The sequence below is a fragment of the Harpegnathos saltator genome, unplaced genomic scaffold (assembly GCF_003227715.2).
Source record: "Harpegnathos saltator strain DR-91 unplaced genomic scaffold, Hsal_v8.6 scaffold718, whole genome shotgun sequence".
Lineage (NCBI taxonomy): Eukaryota > Metazoa > Arthropoda > Insecta > Hymenoptera > Formicidae > Harpegnathos > Harpegnathos saltator.
The window spans coordinates 439,437-459,526 of NW_020230558.1; positions in this window are offsets into that span (position 1 = coordinate 439,437).

Sequence of the window (20,090 nt, forward strand, 5' to 3'; positions counted from 1 at the left end):
CTGCCGACACAGACAGACGTATACGGTAAATTGGCGAACAGATACTTAGAATTATTCTGTGCCGGTGGCTAACTGCTGCCGACATAGACGGACGAATACGTTAAATTCGCGAACGGATACTTAGAGATATTCTGTGCCGGTGGCTAACTGCTGCCGACACAGACGGACAAGTACGGTAAAGTCGCGATGCCTGGTCGGCCGACGAGGCTCGGCTGCCGGGTCTTGTAAAATTTCCCGGTAGGTCCGGTGGTTCGGTACGGTGTGGAAGCTTTACTCACCGACGGATGCCTTGTCTTCTCGTCGACTTCTCTTCACGATTCTCGCTGGAGCTCTCCTTGGTAACTGTTCTGACTGACTGACTGTCTCTCACGGTCTGCCTCGATCTCTCGTCGAGAGCGGGTTTTATACCCTAAATTCCTCTCGACGATCGGTGGCCGATAATCGAGGGATTAGTTCCCCCCGATTTCCCGGAAAGTCGCGCATGCAATTTTCGCGAATTACCCCTTTCTGGGGGGACCGATCTTCCCCGACCGCTTCGCAGAATTCGGCTTTTTCCGGCGGTCTGGCGGGTTGCCGCGGCATAGGTGTTGCCGGGCGCTTGGCGATGATTTCTCGCGATCGTGTGATGATCGGTGGTCGCTGTCACACGATAGTAACGGGGGTAAAATTCCTCGTTACAATTATTGTATCAATCAATCAATCTGGAAACAAATGTCGTACACAACGATGACGATGAAAGCACGAACGAGGAAGGAACAGGGTCGATCGCTTCGCTCGAAGGTTACGAAATGACCAGTGAGCTATTGAACACATTGCACGGTATATTCGCGCATCAAGAGCGTCGATCGAACATCGAGGCAAGGTACGCCGAAGTCACGGTCCAAATATCGAGTCGTCACTGGAAGAGCATCGCGTACTGGCTCTTGCGCATTCTGCCGAAGATGTGCGATTCGTTCACATTGACGGTGTGTCCGGACGCGGTGTTTCGTCGTCGCGTCGACTCATCTTGGGACTCGTGGTTGTACGGTGTGTTCGAATACACCGCGCGAGCTCGACCTTGCGAGCACGGATGTTGGGAGTGCGCGATAATGCGTATCATTCACCGGATCATTCCCGAGCTGACAACGGCGGTTCGATGCTGACGATTTCAACGACACCTGGCGCGATCAGTCGTCGGTACGACACACTCGTTGCGATCGCCCATTTCAGCGCACGTGAAGCGAGCGATACTGGACGAACTGTTGTCGTGCGACGCGTCGGAAATCAGAGGCGAGCATCGCGTTCATTTGAAAACATGTCATCCGCGATTCCATTTTCACGCGATAGATATAATAGCCGCGCTCTCATCGAGTAACGACACGACGAAGCGGAGGACGCAACCTTTCGTGTCCGAAGACGGTTAGACGACCGAGATCGTACTGGCCGTGTTGACCGAGGTGACGCTAAGATTACGCGACGCCGACTTCGACACGCCTGTGATCGTACAGGCGTCCGAGCAATGCGAAAACGTTTTGTACTGGTTAACTCACATGCTTCCGTTGTTCTGTTGGCGCTTTTCATTCTATGTAAAGGTCCTTTGATCGGCGTCGCGATCAATCGATGCCTTGGCTCTATAATACGAGATAATAAACATTGCATCGTAAATACGATGAGCGTTCAAGTTTCTCCCCTTCCCATCCGTTGATTCGTGATCTCACGATGTTATCGTTCGCTCGATATCGCAATCGTAGATCTGTGAAGACAGGAGCAATGGCGCGTTCGCAACGTGCGTTGCGATTCGAAGTGTTCGAAGGGTATCGCGACAACTACTCACTGCGATACATACCGTGAAAGTAGACGCCGAACGGGCGGCGAACTGACGCGAACCCGTGATCGGACGCGGTATAAAATGCTGATGCTTCGTCATGAACGACAACAGTATCGAGTTTTTTTCGCCGGACTTTTGATTCGAGCGTCCCACGTTTCGTTCGCCGTGAATTTCGTATCGTCGATCGATGTCGAGTGCGGACGGCGCAACCTGGACGTGGTTGTTGTGGAGTCGGTCTAGCGACTTCGATGAGGAAGAACGGTGCCCGTATTGCAGACTTCGACGCGTCATGCGAGTACTGATCCGCTATGCCGCTCGACTCTCGAAGACACTCCGCGATTCCGGGGAACCGTCGCTGCCGCAAAAACCGAGCGACGTCGAAGAGATCATAGCGACCGTCATGATCGGCATCGACGTGTTTGCACGTATTGCACGGACGATCACGCTCGCTCGCGATATCCTTGGAAACATCGTCAATCGATTCGAGTGCGTCAGATCGGTGGCGTGGTGCACAATCGCGAAGACGGATCGCAAATCGATACGCACAATTCGGCATACACGCTACTGATCGCACTGCGCGATATATTCACGAATCAGTGTCCGGTGAATCGTTGCTTTTGTTCGAACGATGTTTTCGAGACCAAGCTCGTGGTGTTGACCGCGCACTGACGAATCGTCGTGTACTGGTTGTCGCGCATCATGCCTGTGTTTTGCGACTCCTTCGTCATCGACGTGACGTCGCGTCCGGTCGTCGAATCGCACGGCATATGTCACATTCCCGAAATCGAGCCGCTTGAATGGTTAGGCGGTCAGTTCGAAGAACGACGCCAAAGTGCGGTTACCTTTGAGCGCGACGAATCATCGTCGATGAGAGAGCAAGGACGGATCGGGTGCGTTCATTGTACGCTGCGACAAACAGCCGAAAAGACAATACCCGAACTGGCGATCGGCGTTCGACAATGGCGCGATCAGGGGCGCAATCTGGCGCGATTCGACGCGATATCGCGACGCTGCTCGCAGCCGACTCCGTTGAGCGCGAAACGCGTTGTTATGGACGAGATTTTGTCGTTTTTGCATGGTCTCGATGGTCACAATCATCGACATTTTTATCCGTTTAGACCGATGGTGACGATCGACATGATCGTTGTTACGACGGCGCGCGATACGTTTCTCGCTACGAACACCGGATCATTGTTCGCAACGGACGACGGATCAACAATCGAAGCTGTGCTGAATATTCTTGTCGACGCGGCGAACGGTTTGCTTCGTCGAGATCGCGACGACGTTGAAACTCCAATGATCGCGCAGGTGTCCGAAGAACGAGAAGGACGAGTGGTTTACTGGCTGACCCATTTCTTGCCGTTATTGTGTTCGAGATTCGATATCCGCGTGAATCGACGCGACGCGACCGCTACAGCGGCAAGAGCGGATTCGTGTTCGCTTCACCGCGATGCGACCTATAACGCGAAATATAATTTTTAACGTGTCGCGTCGATACCTCTATCGAGCGTTCCGTGACGATACGTTTGTACGAACGTTACGTCGAATACACCTACAACAGTTTCTTTGTTCGTATCACTAGTATACAAACGAGGTGGGGTACGATAATTATTAAACGATCGTTTATTCGGTTTCATCAATTTATTTGTTCAACAATCGTGCGGTCGTGGTGCTAACTGGCATTGGTATCGAGATATATTTTTTCATCGTACAGCGTTTCGTTCGAGAAAACCTGAGTTGGATATAATTTTTAAATCAGTTTATGCGATCGCGAGCTGGCGATACAAAATTGCACGGACAATCGATACACTTCCTATAATTCAGAGGCCAAAAGTCTTCGAATCGTTCGTTGTAGCACGAATATACCGATTCCGCTGTTTCAACGCTTGCGCAGAATGGTAATTGTACGAATGCGCAATACGGACAATATTCGGCGTGTCGTTCGTTTAATTCGGATTTCGATACTGCGTAATTCAACAACGCGGTGAAGAGAAACGCGTGACAGCGCACGAGTACGATCTCCTCCGTTTCGAGCTGATATTCTGGCGTTTCGAGATGATATTCCGGCGTTTTCGTCTTCGCATTATTCAGTGATACATCGTCACCGTTGTAATCGTTGTCATCGTCGTCATCGTCACCATCGTCGTCGCCGTCGGCATCGTCGTCGCCGTCGCATTCTTCATCATCGGGCGCTACCAAGCACGACGGCAGTTCGACAACAGCGAAACCGCCAGCTACCATGGTGATACGATTCCATGGTATCTCTCGACGTTAACAATCGGCCGGTGTTTACGTCTATAAAGCTATTCACGCGTTGTTCGGGATCGGGATACAAGAACGTGCCTTCGTCGTATACGGACCACATAGCATCGTACTGATACGCGAGACAATAGCAGCGACAGTACGTTCTCCAGTAATAATTTGACGAGTGTTCCATCGGATGACAAAATTTGCATTTTACATCGAGCAATTCGGTTCTGTCTCGGACGGAGCATCGATGGAAACAGCAAAATTTGAAACTGACTTCTACCACGTCGTCGAACCATCGATGAGAAACCTTCCGTTCACGCAAATTCAAATACCGTCTCGGAAAACACGCGAGATTTTTCGCCGTTGTCTTTACCGTTGCCCGTAATCTCCAACTGGACCGAAACGATGATTCGCCGCCATCGACTTTAATTTCGCGTCGATGTGTTCGCCACAGTCGGATGACGTCGACGAATCGCCTGGCGTCCTCATCCATGCAATTCGCGTTACTGTTCGTATGCCCACGGAAGGTGTATTCCCTCATTACAGTGAATTCGCGATCTTCCCCCGGTAACACCGGATACATAACGAATGACTCGGCCAATTGTGGACTAATACCGTTGACCTATAACGCGCGTCATAGCAACTCCAGTCTTCCGTTTTCGACGTGTATCTCGGCGTCCGGATGATCGACTGCGACGTTCGATGGTAGCATCCATCTTGGATAAAGCGTACCCGGTGATGCGATTTGGTCACGAGGGGACATTGTTACGAAGCGTTCTCTTTCGCGACCGACTAAGGAGTGACTAGCTTCGTCGCGGCGAGACTCTGTTATATCGTGTGTCTCGCGACGAAAGAAAACAACGGGATCGGCCGAGTTCGATAACGGATGACATGATCTATGTTCGTTCGATCGCCATCGACGCTGATCGAGCGAGCTATCGTTCGAATTCTCCGGTCGCAGGTTCACACCTCGCTTACATGTGGTCGCTGAGCGTTCGGTACGCGCTCAATTCTTGGGATCGCGCAGAATGGGAGATAACGACGCGGTGATGCGCCGTCGACGATACCATCGAGATCGCGGTAGAGAGAAAACCAATATATATGTTGGATCGTGCGATCGAACAGCACCGAGAAATGACATTCGTCGCGCGAGACAACAACGACGAAATCGAGGAACTGTCGAAGAAAGCGCGAAAGTGTCTGTGCTGCGCGCGGCGATACATCGTGAACGAGACGCTGGAGGAGGCTACGCGGTACATGGACGGTGTCTCCCGCGACAACGATCATTTTCCAGAATCGATCGTTCTCGATCAATCGCATCATCTGAGCGAGATGATATCGGATTTTTTTTAACGGTCTGAACCGTAGCGTTACCTGTGCCTTCGGAACGATGTAACGATTCAATGGTATCTCGAAGCGAGCAATGTGCTCGAATAAATGGTTTTTTTCGGAGCCGGTGAACGTGGCTCGACATCGCCGAAAAGTTGATCCAGCGTTAATGTTTCGTAATCGCGCGATGCGGCGCGAACGAACAAAGTTGACTTTTGTCCACCTCAGTGCGTCGCAAACTGATCGTATCGGGTATCGCCAGCATGCGATACGAGAAAAACGACCGCGAATGAACAAACGCGTCCGACCGTTCGTTGCACAAATAGGATTTTGGCGTTCAATGAACGCGGTCGAGCCCCCAACGGGTACCGTTCAAACGCGTTTCGCGATCACTCGATCAACGTCGCGCTATGGACACTTATTCACTGATCTAACGCTCGACGGTCTAAGTCCTCGAGAAACGAACGAACGACGTCATTCGCCGTATTTGCGATCTGAGCGAGCGTACTTTCGAAGTCGTGAAAATGAACGATGATCGAGCATCGTGCGACGTCGTGTTGTCTTCGTCAGTTTCGCTATCCTCTTCAAAGGACTCGCGTCCTTGTTACTGCGATATCGAATTGTCCAGTTTGAATCGTCTGAACAATGTGGTGGCTATTTTGGTGCAACAAATGCGCGAGGAGGCGCAATGTACCAACGCGGTATTGCGCGTTACCGTATCGTCCAAGTCCTCGGTCGAGCCGTCGTCGTTGGTGACCATATCGCACGCGCGAATTCGACGACGCAGCGCTCATCGCGGGCGTTTCAGCGAGGAGTCGAAACAGGGGACGAAATTGCTAAATCGTTCGTTCGTAGCGACCGCGACGAACAGAACGCATCGGCGAAATCGGCTCTACCTGCAGCGAATGATTCGAAATGGTTGGTCGATCGACGTCGTGATACGCAGCCGTAGTGCGAGATCGCGCGAACGATGCGTCGCTCGACGCACCATCGAGCTACGTGACGAACGATCGATTAATCATAGAACCGTGTTTCGCCGAAGGCAGATCGTTGTCATTGAGCGTGAGATCCGAAGTGCTGTTGTTCTTTCGTTAGTTCGGTCTGTTGGCAACGACGCATCGGGAATGTCCGAACGATGCCGTTAATTTCGAGTAGTTATCGGGGTCGAGCGGAGTAGTTACCGGTGGTGCGCGTGTACGCGGACGATCCTTCGTCGGCGAGGGTTCGCCAATCGCTCAGAATGTCTCTCGAGCACGCTGGCGTCGATGCGACGATGCGACCTTCAAAAAGTCCTCGACGCGAAAGCGATTGCGCGAACGACGGTGGTCTCGGGAGCGAGCTTCAGCGAACGACGACGGATACTTCGTCGGTCGCGAACTTGGAAACATGGACTTGGACAGATTTCGCAGCGGCCGGTCGAGCCGTTGACAACTTTGAGTTCACCGATGGCCATAGAATCGTCGACGATGCGTATCGAGCGCCCTCGAGGACGATCGACATGGTTGTTGCGTCTGACGTGTCGAATCGCCACACCGCGACGCGGTCATCGTCATCGTGTATGACTGTATTGAGGAGCGCCAGCGTCTCGACGTCGCGACGTCGCGAAAGCGTCGCCGGTATGACCGAGGAGCAGAGACGAATCGTCAACACGATCGAGCGCGTATGGACGACGGCGGCGCGCGACGACGATAGTCGCGTGGTGATAGACGATGTGGCCGGTTCGGGAAAAACGTTCCTGCTGGGACTCATGCTCGATCGTTTCGCGAGCGTGTTGCATCTAGTAAAGAAACGCAATTTCATCGATTCCACGACCAAACGATTCGCATCGTACGATAATTTGCTCGCAAAAGCGATCGATTCGTATCTAATGAATCTGTTGAACATACGCAATTTGTACGTTTGGTTGAATCTGCGACATAGTGTCGCGGGTCGCTATGAATTGTTCGAACGTATTCGTCGACTCAACACGTCCGCGAGTCTCAATTTCGATCAATTGATCTTCGTGGACGAGTTCTCTTTGATCGAGCGTTCGTTGGCCGAGCTGTTGAACGCGGCGCTTTGTGGACGAACCGTTCTGATAGCGGGCAATTGCAATCAACAGCCACCCATCGGCGAGGTGGAAGATCAAGCGATTCGCACGATGCTCGATTACGACGATATCTGCTTTATGTACGAAAACGTGAGAGCCACTGATCCGCGTCTGCTGCGCCGTTTGGCGTGTTTCACCGCACGATCCGGCGGTCACGAGTGCGCCGCGTTGTACGCTTTGCACGGTTTGCCGCGAACGCGCACCGTCGACATGAATCCGTTCGTTCGATCTCTGCACGCGATCGCTCACAACGCGATAGACGCGGACTTCGGTCAATTGCCGCGACTGATCATCGCGTCCAACGAACGCGTGAATTACGCGAATTGGGCCATCGGCTATCTGACGTGGCGAAACTGCCCGATCTGTCACGGAGCCGACAACGGCGAGACGCGAAACGGTCGGTGCTGTCTGCACTACAGACGCAGCGTCGTCGCGACCGAACGTCGCGACGTTGCTAAAAGCGACAACAGCCACGCTACCTCGAGCTGCCGAACCGGCGGGCGCTTCGACGATCGTCATGATGATCCTTACGCGGATGAATATTTCGTGCTGCGTGGTATGCGCTATCGCCTGGTTCACGCTCACGCGAATTGGCCCATGCAGGTATCACGCGTGATCGTGCGCGAGATCGAATCCGACGATTCCGTCGTAGTCAAGACGGAAGACGGTGCGTTGTGCCGCGTGCGTCACACGCTCGTGAAACCCTACGAGTACGGCGGCATATGGGCGCGTCGAGACGGCGATCGATGCGACAAGGCCTTTCGTATGTTTCCCTTTGTGATGGACGCGGCTACGACGGTTTATCAGGTCCAGGGTTTAACTCTGGACGAACTGATCTTTCCGAGATGCTACATCGACGCGCACGGCATGAACGACAAGGCGCTGTACGTGACACTGTCGAGATTCAGACACGAGCGACAACTGTCGGGGGTGATCAATTGCCACTCGTTGGCCATCGGTAACAGTGAATTACGATCGTGCGCGGTCTCGAGGTCGCGAGCGTCGACATCGTGCGAGGAAACATGCACCCGTTGCCGCAACCGCGACGACGAAGATCGCTGCGACGACGAGGATGAGCAGAGAGCCGCGTTGAACGCGGTCATTGCGACGCTATGACGAGCTCGATGTCGATATTGTTGCCTCAAGCGCGTAGGTCGGAAACTGTCGTACGACATGTTGTTTCACTCCGTTCGACCTTGCTCCCTGTGGAAGACTCTGGAGTTCGGTTCACCCCCGCCCACTCCGTACCAAGTAAAATTGAAAATACTGAATTTGTTGCCCGCTATCGAGGAATACTGCAACGAGGATAACGAGCTTCGACGCACGCCCTGGCCCAGTTTGGACGTTAAGTTGCAAACATCATCGATTTCGACGACCGGCCGAACACGACGCGGCGTTGCATCGACCAACGCCAAAGCGGAATACGAGGTCACGAGAGAACTGTTGTTCGTGTTGACCCACGTGTTCACGGTCGACGCTTGACGTCGACGTCGTCGAGTCCAATCCGACGTCAACGGTACTGAGGACGACTAGGTAACGATGAAGGCGCATCTGGAAGACGTTATGTTCTGGCTAGCCGCCATAATACCGATATTTTGCGAAAGATATTCCGTGGTGGTGATCGATCCGGCCGAGGGCCGTGACGAACATCGCGCGATCAACGCGTCGTTCGACGGTGCAGCGGCTAACGCTGTAGTCAACGACGAGGAGTTCGCCGTTCACAAAGCAGCCGCCGCGCTGTTCGAAGACAACGACGACTCGGGTTGCGATGCCTCGTCCTTGTGATTCTTCCGTCGGCATCGAGCGACACTCCTCGAGATAACCCGCGCTGTGTTTTTCATCGAGTGATAACCGACGAACAAATGTAGATAACGAAGGTAGATACAAGAGCGCGGAGCGATGTCGCGAGCGCGCAGTCTAGTTTCGAAACTTGCAGCGGTGACGAGTTCTCTCGAGTCATGGCACCGCGCGATTCGTTGTCCGTATCAGGCGTGTCGTATCCTCGATGGATGCTGCCGGCCGAGGTTGCACATCCGAACGAGGAAGTGGGCGTGGAGGAAGGAAGATTGGAACTAGTACGACACGTATTGAGCTTCCACAGCGTCAGTCCGCACATGGCCGAGGCGTATCTGACGTATCCTGTACCGCCTTGGGCCAACGATTACCGCGAGACCGTTGTCGAGCAAGAATTCGAGCGTTTTCGACGCGCCGTGGGAATGAGCGACTCGGACGACGACGACGCTCGAAGATTCGTCGATCTTATTCGCAAGGCACGAGATCACGATCACGGAATCGATCGGTGCCTCCTCGCGGAGGATTGTCAACGTATACCGTCGCTTCGATCCAGCTGGCGATTGCGATCCTCGGTGACGGCGACATCGAGCAGTTTCGTTTATTCGCCCCGACTCTCTCTACAGTTGTGTTGACGACAGTTGCATCGACGTTTGTGCGACGACATGCACGACGATACGTGGCAACACTGTTGCTTCAATCGATGTTCCGAACGACTTTTCACCGATTCGAGCGTCGTCAGGTGCAAATTTTGTCACTCCGCGAAACATTCCCCGGATTGTCGCGAACGAACGTATTGTCGATGCGCTTGCACGGCGTATCATTACGACGTAATATGGTCGATTTTCGGCGGGGGTGCTTTCCCGTACCGCGATCCCGAGCAACGGACCAGCAGCTTCATCGACCCTGACAACGGTCATTGGTTGGCGTCGCGCGACACGGTCGAATCGGCCGACGACGGTTTCGCCGTCGTCGTGCGTATCGACGTTTCGCACATCGTCCAACGAGGAGACGCTGTCCGAAGCCGAAACCGTGGCGCTCGAGGACGAGCGGAGCGACGACGAGGACGAGTGTAGCGTCGACGAGGACGAGCGGAGCGACGACGCGGACGAGCGGAACGACGACGAGGACGAACGGAGCGACGACGAGGACGAGCGGAGCGACGACGAGAACATGATCGTGCGACGACTCGACAAAGATGGGGCCGACGAGGATCGACATCGACCGGACTACCGAGACGGTTCCGAAAAATTGACGGTGCGCTGTCACGCGTGTCTGTTCACGGTGCCGCTGAATCGCGTGGCGTCGAGGTCCGAACTGAACGCGTTGCACGCGGAGCACTGTCCGTATTGCGCGTTCGTGCGATTACCGTTCAGCCTCAATGTGAAGACGATCGAGAGAGTGCGATCTCGTTACGACGATCAGTTTCGAGATATTTAGCTCTTGACGTACGCACCATGCGGCGATTGTCAATGCAATTTCGTGCCGTCATGGTCCGATCTTTTCCTCGTGACTCGTCGAAGCGACGAGAACATTCACGCGCGCATTGACACGCCCACCAATCAATAAAAGAGAATTCGTTTTTCCATATTTCGTGTATTTCTTATTTGCCTCCCCCTCCGCAACATCCCGCCCGTTTTCCTTCTCGCTCGTCGCTCGCTCTATTCGTACACTGCGTTCTTGTCGTAGTCGCAATCGTTTTCGCCGCATTTGCCTCGCTCGGCGCAGAATTGTAACATTCGCATGTCCGACGCGTACCACAGAAGACGCACGTAAATCGTCAGATGATCGCTGCGCACCATGACGCAAGCGATGTCGTTCGAATACGCGCAATTGATCGTTGGTCGCATGTACTCGGAACCGTCGTCGCTGTCCGTGTGTCGCACGAGACATACGGGTAACATTACTCGCGCCATATTGTGCGCCGTTTCATGATCGGTGTATACGTATTTTCCGCAAAAATAACCCAAATTGTCGAGTCTGCGCCGATCCGGACACTCGTAAGCCTCTTGTCTGAGATATCCACGAATCACACGTTCGGTGTCGTTCACCAACATGCCTCGAGGGTAATAGAGATAATAATTAACAACCAATCTGTCGCTGTAAAAGGGGAACGGAAAATTCAAACGATCCGAAGCGAACGCCAGGTCGGTGTCGGCGCTGCCCCATAAGAGTCGAAGCGACTCGCAGACTCATTGTCGATGATTCGAGATCGACGCATGGTCGAACGTCCACACCATGCCGCAGTCTTTCAACGCGTCGCTCTCCGGTGCGCGCAGCGATCGCGCGAATCTCCGATAATTCGGAGACGCGTCTAAATCGTCGTCCGGTCCGCCAAACCATCGTCGAACGCTGGATTCGTTCACCAGGACACCTATCTCCATTTCGAATTTCTGCGCACTCGCGTCGTCCCGCGTCATGAACTGCAGCAGGAATCGATCGGGCACCAGGCCCTCAGACACCGTGATCTTGAGACACGCGTTGGGAAATCTACCGCCGTTTCCACATAGATAATCGCGATCGCGACGAATCCCGATGTTCGCTATCGCGATGAACGGATCGGCGTTGTTGCGCTTTCGAATCGTGAAGTCGTCACCACAAAAGTACGCCTCGCCGTCGTCCGTGGCCACGATGGGGCACGGAGTGCACGGATTGACCAACTTCACTCGGACGTCCTCGCCGTCGACTCGTTCACGCGCGATGATCGCACGAAAGTTCTCGTTGATGAATTAGGACGAGAGATCCAGCATCGCGTCGCTGTCGATATCCTGGCCGGGCAACATGCTCGGCCACTCGCCGATCGTCGCCTCGCGACAGAACGGACCGACCACGTCGTTGTACTCGGAGATCCAACCGTCGTCGCATTCGCATCGGCCGTTCACAAACGGATCGATTGCGGACGAGTGAGACGCCGCATCCAAACGTCCGCGACCGTTGCAACCAACGTCGCGCGAACACGAGGACATCGGTCCGGTCACGTTCGCCATGAGATGCTGATACTTGCATCGACACGCGAAATTGAACGAATTATCCACGGTGTCTCGCGTCGCTCGCTTTCGCACGAGGATCCAGTTGGCGTTGTACTCGCTGCACTCGCGTCGCGTGCGAGCCACGTCGCTGTGGCGTCTCTTGGGCGCAGTCAGATCGCGCAGTCGCTCGGCCAGTGCCTCGCTGATGCAGTAACCCTTGTCCGACGACGAGTTGGCTCGGAGAGTAAAGTCCGCGCCGCCGAGATCGCGACGATCGCCGTTGCCATCGTACGCGTCGTCGTACGCGTGCACGGTGACCGATTCGCTGATGTGCGCGCACATGCGCAGAGACGCTCGCCGAAATTCGACGCATTCGAAGCACGCGGCGTAACCGTCGGCCACGAGGCACTCGCGCGCGCGTCCGAGATCATCGCACTCGCGCGTGTTCTCGGACCATTCAGGCACGACGACATACGAGCAGTCGAACGGAGTCAGACGATCGTCTCCGAAAGCGTCGTCGCGGTTGCAGCGTCGTTCGCAATCGGACGATCGCGTCGATGGTCGACGCGATTCATCGTCGCTGCCGGTGCCAACGGTCGCGAGTATCGCTCGCGCAAATGCGAAGAACGCGATCGCGCAAACCGCGAACAGCAACAACATCGTCGGGATCAGCATCGCGAGAGGAACGGACGATGGTGAGGAAACGACTTTCTTGCGTCTTCTCTCATAATGCGCCATATGGCACCCCTTTATTGCCACAGATCTTACATCGTCGAGATCGGTCGCGCGGTGTTCGCGTCGACGACGATGTCGCGACGGGCCGTGATCGAAGCGCACATGCGATCAATCGCGGCGGAATCGATCACGCGAAACGACTTGTGAAACGCCATGCCGACGTGATCGCATATCACGAACTCTCGCACGTAGTACAATATCTTGCCGAAGAATTGAGCGAGTATTCGATTGCGCAGTTGGCACGGTTTGTCGCAATCGCGCGCGCGATCGCCTCGATGATACGCCGCTTTTATCACCGGCACCGAGGCGACGACATCGTCCCCGCCGTCGAATCGTTCGATCCCGCCCGCGATCGTTCGACGAGACGTCGTGGTTCGATCGCGATCGCACGAGGAATCATCCGACGAGGCACTGACCTCGTCGCTGTAACCGCTCGTTTTTCGCGCGCGTTCGGTCCGTTGATCCTCCCGGAACAAGGACGGAACGAGCCGTCGTCGCGTTGACGCGGAATCGAGTTCGTCGCGGCAGCGACGATCGTCCTCCTCGTTCTCGTCGCAATCGTCCGAGTCGTGATACTAGTCGGCGATCTGCGCGCGAAATCGTCGCTCCTCGGCGACCGCGATGGCCGAGTTCATGGTGTTCGCCTGTCGCAACCAGCACAGCGACAGTATCACGACTCCGTGAAGTTCAGCCAGGTGTCGGGCGTTCGACACGTAGTCTCGGATGGTCGAGTGGCTGTAATACGTGATCAGTACGATTCGACAGGGTGCCTCGGTCAACGACTTGTACTCGGTGTTGAAGGCGGTCAGTTGTTCCGCTGATCCGCCGTAGGCGTACACGATATCACGATGATTCGCCTCGTAGGTGCTACGGAACTCGCGCCAAACCGCGGCGACGCTCTTCGCGGACGAAGCGATCATCGAGGGGGTCTCGTCATCCATCATCGAGCTCATCTCGTCCTCGTCCTCGTCGTCCTTGCTCTGTAACGGTCGCGCCTCCGGGTTTTCTAGTCGATCCGACCCTGCGCGTCGGATCGTTTGCTGCGATTCGAACGCAGGAGAGATTTTAGAAGAAGGTGTGTGTGTCAATAATAGTGTCGAAGTGTGTTTGTAAAAAATGAATCTTTATTCGTTTTTACGTAGCGACCGCGTGTTATTGCGCGGTGTCCCAATGTTTGGGTGTTGTTTTTGTCGCGTGGCTTTGTTTCGCTATCGTCGCTGTGTATAAGAGTGGCCGCAGACGCGAGCGAGTAATTTACTCGCTGGACAATTCAATAATGTTCCGGCCGTCGGAGCGAGCAAGGCGTTCATAAAATAAACATGCGGACACAAATTAACTGCAGTTCGGTCTATAGCTAATCGTAACGGAGAATCGAACGGTTCCTTGAAACGGGGAATTCAAGACGCGCGTTGCCGGTGTATTCGGCTAGATTTTAAAAGGCCGTGCCTTCAGTACGAGCCACGACGACGGGTCGCAAGAACGTTTATAAAAACGCGTCGCGTCACATTGCATTAACTCTCACGCGGCATCTAAGTATAGGAACATGTCGGTGAAGTAAGGCGCGAGAACAAAACGCGTGCTTCTTTATTTATTCGGCCGAACATAGGCGAAGCGTAAATCGAGACGAATATCTTTGTCTCCTTTATGAGGAGAGCGAGACGCCGTGGGTTTTTCTTGTATTATTACAGGATCCGATGGGTTTCAGACCGCGGGGCAGCAGGCGCCGATGACCGGGCCGCGTGACTGGAGCTCACGGTCGGTGGGACGAAGTCCTACGCAGTCGTGCCTTTGCCTTTCCAGAATCCTATATGATGTAGAATAAAAACACATAATTACGAGAACGTTCCGGAAAACACGCCGGAGCAACGACAAACTTGCCGTTCGATCTCTATACCGCAGAAGATGGCACAAAAACGGAAGATCGTTCCGGAAAACACATCGGAGCAACGACAAACTCGCCGTTCGATCTCTATATCGCAAAGACGAAAGATAATCGTAATCGCCGATGACGGCGACCTGGTAGATTACTTACGTGATCTGCAGGAGCTTCTCTGTAGATTCTCTGAACCTTTTGGGGAAGAACGATCTGTTGAAACGGAACTCTGAAGACTGTCCCCTCGTACATTTTTGCCGGGATTATATACCCGTATTTTCTGGCCTTCGGTTCCTTCTGTTTATTTGTCGGTGATTAATCCGATTCTGATCGGAATTAATCGTGATTATACGGCGCTCGCCGAAGATTTTTTCGGCGGCGCCGCGAGCTCGGCTCGGTGGCCGATCATTCCCGAGCATCGCTGCCAGGTGTTCGCCTAGGCTCGGGCGAGCGCTGAGTGTGGCGCGGTGACAGCGCGGATCAGGGTGTGCGCGCTCAACCGACTGTCGCGTGATGTTCAGTGGCAGCCAGCGTAATGATACGGAAAATATTATGTATCGTTACATCACACCCCCCCTATTCGGACGTGCAACGTCTTACCCGGCGATGTGGTTGGCACTGCGAAGACGTCCATTACATGTGAACCGCAGGCTCCATCACCCTTCGGGGGTGCGCAGGCGGAATTTCCGAGATACCGTAACGAAGAAGTACGGCACATGCCAGAGCTCCCCGTCGGCAGGAGGATAGGCTGGTGGTGGTAGGGTCGGTCCTTGCACGGGCATTTGGATCGGTGGCGGGATCTCGGTTTGAGGCGTCGCACAGTGGGACAAATGGGTCTTTTTATGGACAAAAATCGCTAGACGGCGTAACTCTTAACCGATTTCCATGCTTCTTTTTTTAATTTACTCACGATGAATTGCTCTACAATCGTAACGAGCCCGTTTTTTAAATTAGGCCCACAATTCAAAATGGCGAACATGCAAATTTGTCAAATGTATAAAACCTGTAAAATATCGAATATTTTTGGATCGGACAAAGTTCATACGGGATTTTAAGGCCACCGTAATACATATGTAAGATCGAAATTCTCAGTTTTTGCCAGTGGAAAGGATCTGGCCCGATATATTTTATACCTGCCTGATATCCCCACATTATCAATGTATTCTACTAATGAGTTTGCGTATATATATTGTATATATATATATATATATAATATATATACATGTAACTTATATTGCTGGATTATTTATGAATTCCATAGTTTAACGTAAAACCTGATATGAGCAACAGCATATCAAATCAATACTCAGATGAAAATAACGGATTCAAGTCAATCGTGTGAACTGGCTGTATTAATGATAGTAATACTTATCTCCTTTTATTCTGACGATTTTGTCATGAGCTAAAATGTTTAGTATATTTTTGTCTTTTTTGTAATTAAATAATATTTTGCAATATTACTTTTTATAATTTCGTATTATTTTTCATTGAGAAAGTGGAAGCCACCAACCCTCTACAGGAGAAATCGAGTCCAAGGCCAAGGCTCCGGACCCGCCGACACTGCTGGCACCCGAACCTGCGGCCCCGCCGGTCATCACAATCTCCATCACCGAGCCGCCACCACTCGCACCTTTAACGCCGACGCCCGGTCCCAGCTACGGGAGACAGCGAGGGGACACCGCCACTCGCAAGAAATGGAAGGCCTTGCGCAAGCAACCGCTGCTACTCTTGGGACGCCGCATATATCACCCGAAGAAGGGCCCCAAGATTCGACCGGCCCCACCTGGACTGGTCAACTTAGCCCAACCGTCCACCCGCCAGTACGCAGCCCGCCGCCCGCCAAGTACCGGTCATCACGCTGGACGAGCCCGCAAACACCGCACCGCCGGCCGCTCGGCATATGTCCAGCCTCGAGGAAGACGGAGAAAGCATGACCGTACCACCGTCGAGATGCAGCAAACCACGGGTCGTCACCAAGGAGAAGTTTGACGGGAACATTCGTATCGCGAGGGTCCCACCGACGGACACAGTGGGACAAATGGATCTTTTTGTGGACAAAAATCGCTAGACGGCATAATTCTTAACCGATTTCCATGTTTCTTTTTTTAATTTACTTGCAATGAATTAATTGCTTTACAATCGTATCGATCCCATTTTTTAAATTAAGCCCTCAATTCAAAATGGCGGACGCGCAAATTTGTCAAATGTATAAAACCTGTAAAATATCGAATATTTTTGGATCGGACAAAGTTTATACGGGATTTTAAGGCCACCGAGATACATATGTAAGATCGAAATTCTCAGTTTTTGCCAGTGGAAAGGACCTGCAGTGGCCCGATATATTTTATACCTGTAATGAGTTTGCGTATATATATTGTATATATATATATAATATATATACATGTAACTTATATTGCTGGATTATTTATGAATTCCATAGTTTAACGTAAAATCCTGATATAGGTGACAGCATATCAAGTCAGTACGCAGATGAAAATAACGGATTAAAGTCAATCGTGTGAACTGGCTGTATTAATGATGGTGATACTTATCTCCTTTTATTCTGACGATTTCGTCATGTGCTAAAATGTTTAATATATTTTTGTCTTTTTTGTAATTAAATAATATTTTGTAACATTATTTCTTATAATTTCATATTATTTTTCATATTTTTTGTATTTTGTTGTGGTTTTAATATTTTACTATGTTTTTCTGTTTAAACACTTTGTATAGCAGGTATGTAAATATGAAACCGGAAAGAAAATACACGTTTATTGTATGAAAATGATAAAAAATATTTTATTCGGAGTATTGCCTATCGCTAGCTATACATTTTCCCCACCTGTCTTACAATTTGTGGATGCCACGCTAAAAAAACTGTTGCTCTTTTGGGGCAAACCAGTCATCGCGCCATTTTCGTACATTTTCGTAAGAAGTGAAGCGCTGCACAGCAAGTGCGTGTCCCATCGATGCAAATAAGTAGTAATTGAACGGAGCCAAGTCTGGTGAGTACGCATGCGAAAATATTTCCCAACTAAACGCCTAAATCGTTTCCTTGATCAGTTTTGCTGTGTGTGATGGTGCATTATCATGAAGCAAAATCACTTTGCGTTGCCTTTTTGATATTCTGCTCGTTTTTCATGCAAAGCTTGATTCAAATCGATCATCTGTTGTCAGTAGCGTTCAGTATGAACAGTTTCGCCAGGTTTTAGCAGCTCATAATAGGTCACACCCTTCTGATCCTACCAAACACAGAGCATTGTCTTCCGTCCATAGCGATTTGGCCTTGCAGTCGATGTCGATGGTTCGTCTGGAGTTACCCATGATCTTTTACGCTTAGGATTCTCAAAATATATCCACTTTTCATCGCCAGTCACAATTCGATGGAGAAATTACTTTCTTCTGTACTTGACGAGCAACATTTCGCAAGTGGTTTTTCGGATTTCCCGCTTTCATTCAGTTCATGTGGAACCCATTTTCACATCTTCTGGATCTTTTCCATGGCTTTCAAACGTATGAAGACGGCTTCTCGTGTCACATTTAATTGATCCGCGAGTTGTTGCGTTTGAGCATCATCCTCATCCAACAATGCTTGCAATTCGCTGTCTTCAAACTTTTTCGGTGGTCTTCCACGTTCTTCGTTTCTCACGTCAAAATCGCCATGTTTGAATTTTTAAACTGCTCAAAGCACTGTGATTTAGCAAGAGCATGCTCATAGTAAGCTTCGACAAGCATTCGATGCGATTCTGCAGCAGTTTTCTTCAAGTGGTAATAAACTCAATGCTGTCCGCAAATTGTAGCTTCCAGGCACAAAATTCGATATGTTCAACGCTATTACAAACTATGCTGTTGTGTTAAACTTATATTGTTGTGAGTTGAAAATCTTTGTTAGATGTCAACAAATGGAAATGGCGCCAATGACGCGGTTTGACGGTAACTACATTGACAGCTGGGGCTATCTACACAGTCTGTCCTAGATCCAATAAGACTGGTCTAAAAAAAATACATTTGTATGTGCAAATTCCGGTTTTATATTTACAGACCTGGTATACTTTGTTATATATTTAAACATCTATAACAGTGACCGGAATTACTTGCACGATCGGGCCGATTTCTGAGAGCTACGCCTCCTTACTTCCCCTTACCGCTCCAGCCCGCACGGCGGACCTAGAAACTGACAGTCGCGAGGCGCTGTCTCAGGCACGTCACATGAGACAGTCACATGAGACGCTTCACAGTTTAACATAGCTGAAACAAATTTATTTATTAAATCAACTCCATAGGCATTTTTTATAGTTTACTAATAGTTTACATTTACTAATATAATATAGTCTTAATATTAATATAAATATATTAGGTGCGCAACTAAGTTCTCGCTGTTTTTTTGATGAAAATGCAACTTTATTGTGAAAAAATGGCTACAAATGAATCATTCAAAATATTGCCCATCGCTAGCGACAACTTTTTCCCATCTTTCTGGCAGAGCTCGAATACCGTCACGGTAGAAGTGTTCGTCTTTTGAGGCTATCCACGAATCAAGCCATTTTGAGATGTCTTCATATGAGCGGAATTGCTGATTAGCCAGACCATGTGCCATCGAACGGAACAAGTAATAATCGGACGGCGCAATATCTGGGGAATATGGCGGGTGGGGTAGGACTTCCCATTTGAGCGTTTCTAAGTAGGTTTTAACGGGTTTGGTAACGTGAGGCCGAGCGTTGCCATGCTGTAGAATCACTTTTTCGTGCCTCTGCTCGTATTGTGACCGCTTTTCGCGCAGTGCTGGGCTCAATCGCATCAATTGAGTTCGATACTGTTCCCCAGTGATGGTTTCGTTCGGTTTCAACAACTCATAATAAATAACACCGCCCTGGTCCCACCAAATACACAGTAAAACCTTCGCAGCGTGAATATTCGGCCGAGCCGACGACGTAGAAGCATGACCGGGCAGTCCCCATGATTTTGTTCTCTTTGGGTTGCTGTAATGAATCCACTTTTCATCACCCGTAACGATGCGATGAAGAAAATCCTTCCTTTTTTGCCGCTGGAGCAGTTGTTCACAGGCGAAAAAACGATGCTCAATGTCTCTTGGCTTCAAATCATAAGGAACCCAGTTCCTTGTTCCTTGTTTTTGAATCATTCCCAACGCATGCAATCGCTTGGAAATGGCTTGGCGGGTAACTCCTAATGCTGAAGCAAGCTCTTTTTGCGTTTGGCACGGATCCTCATCGAGCAATGCCTCCAATT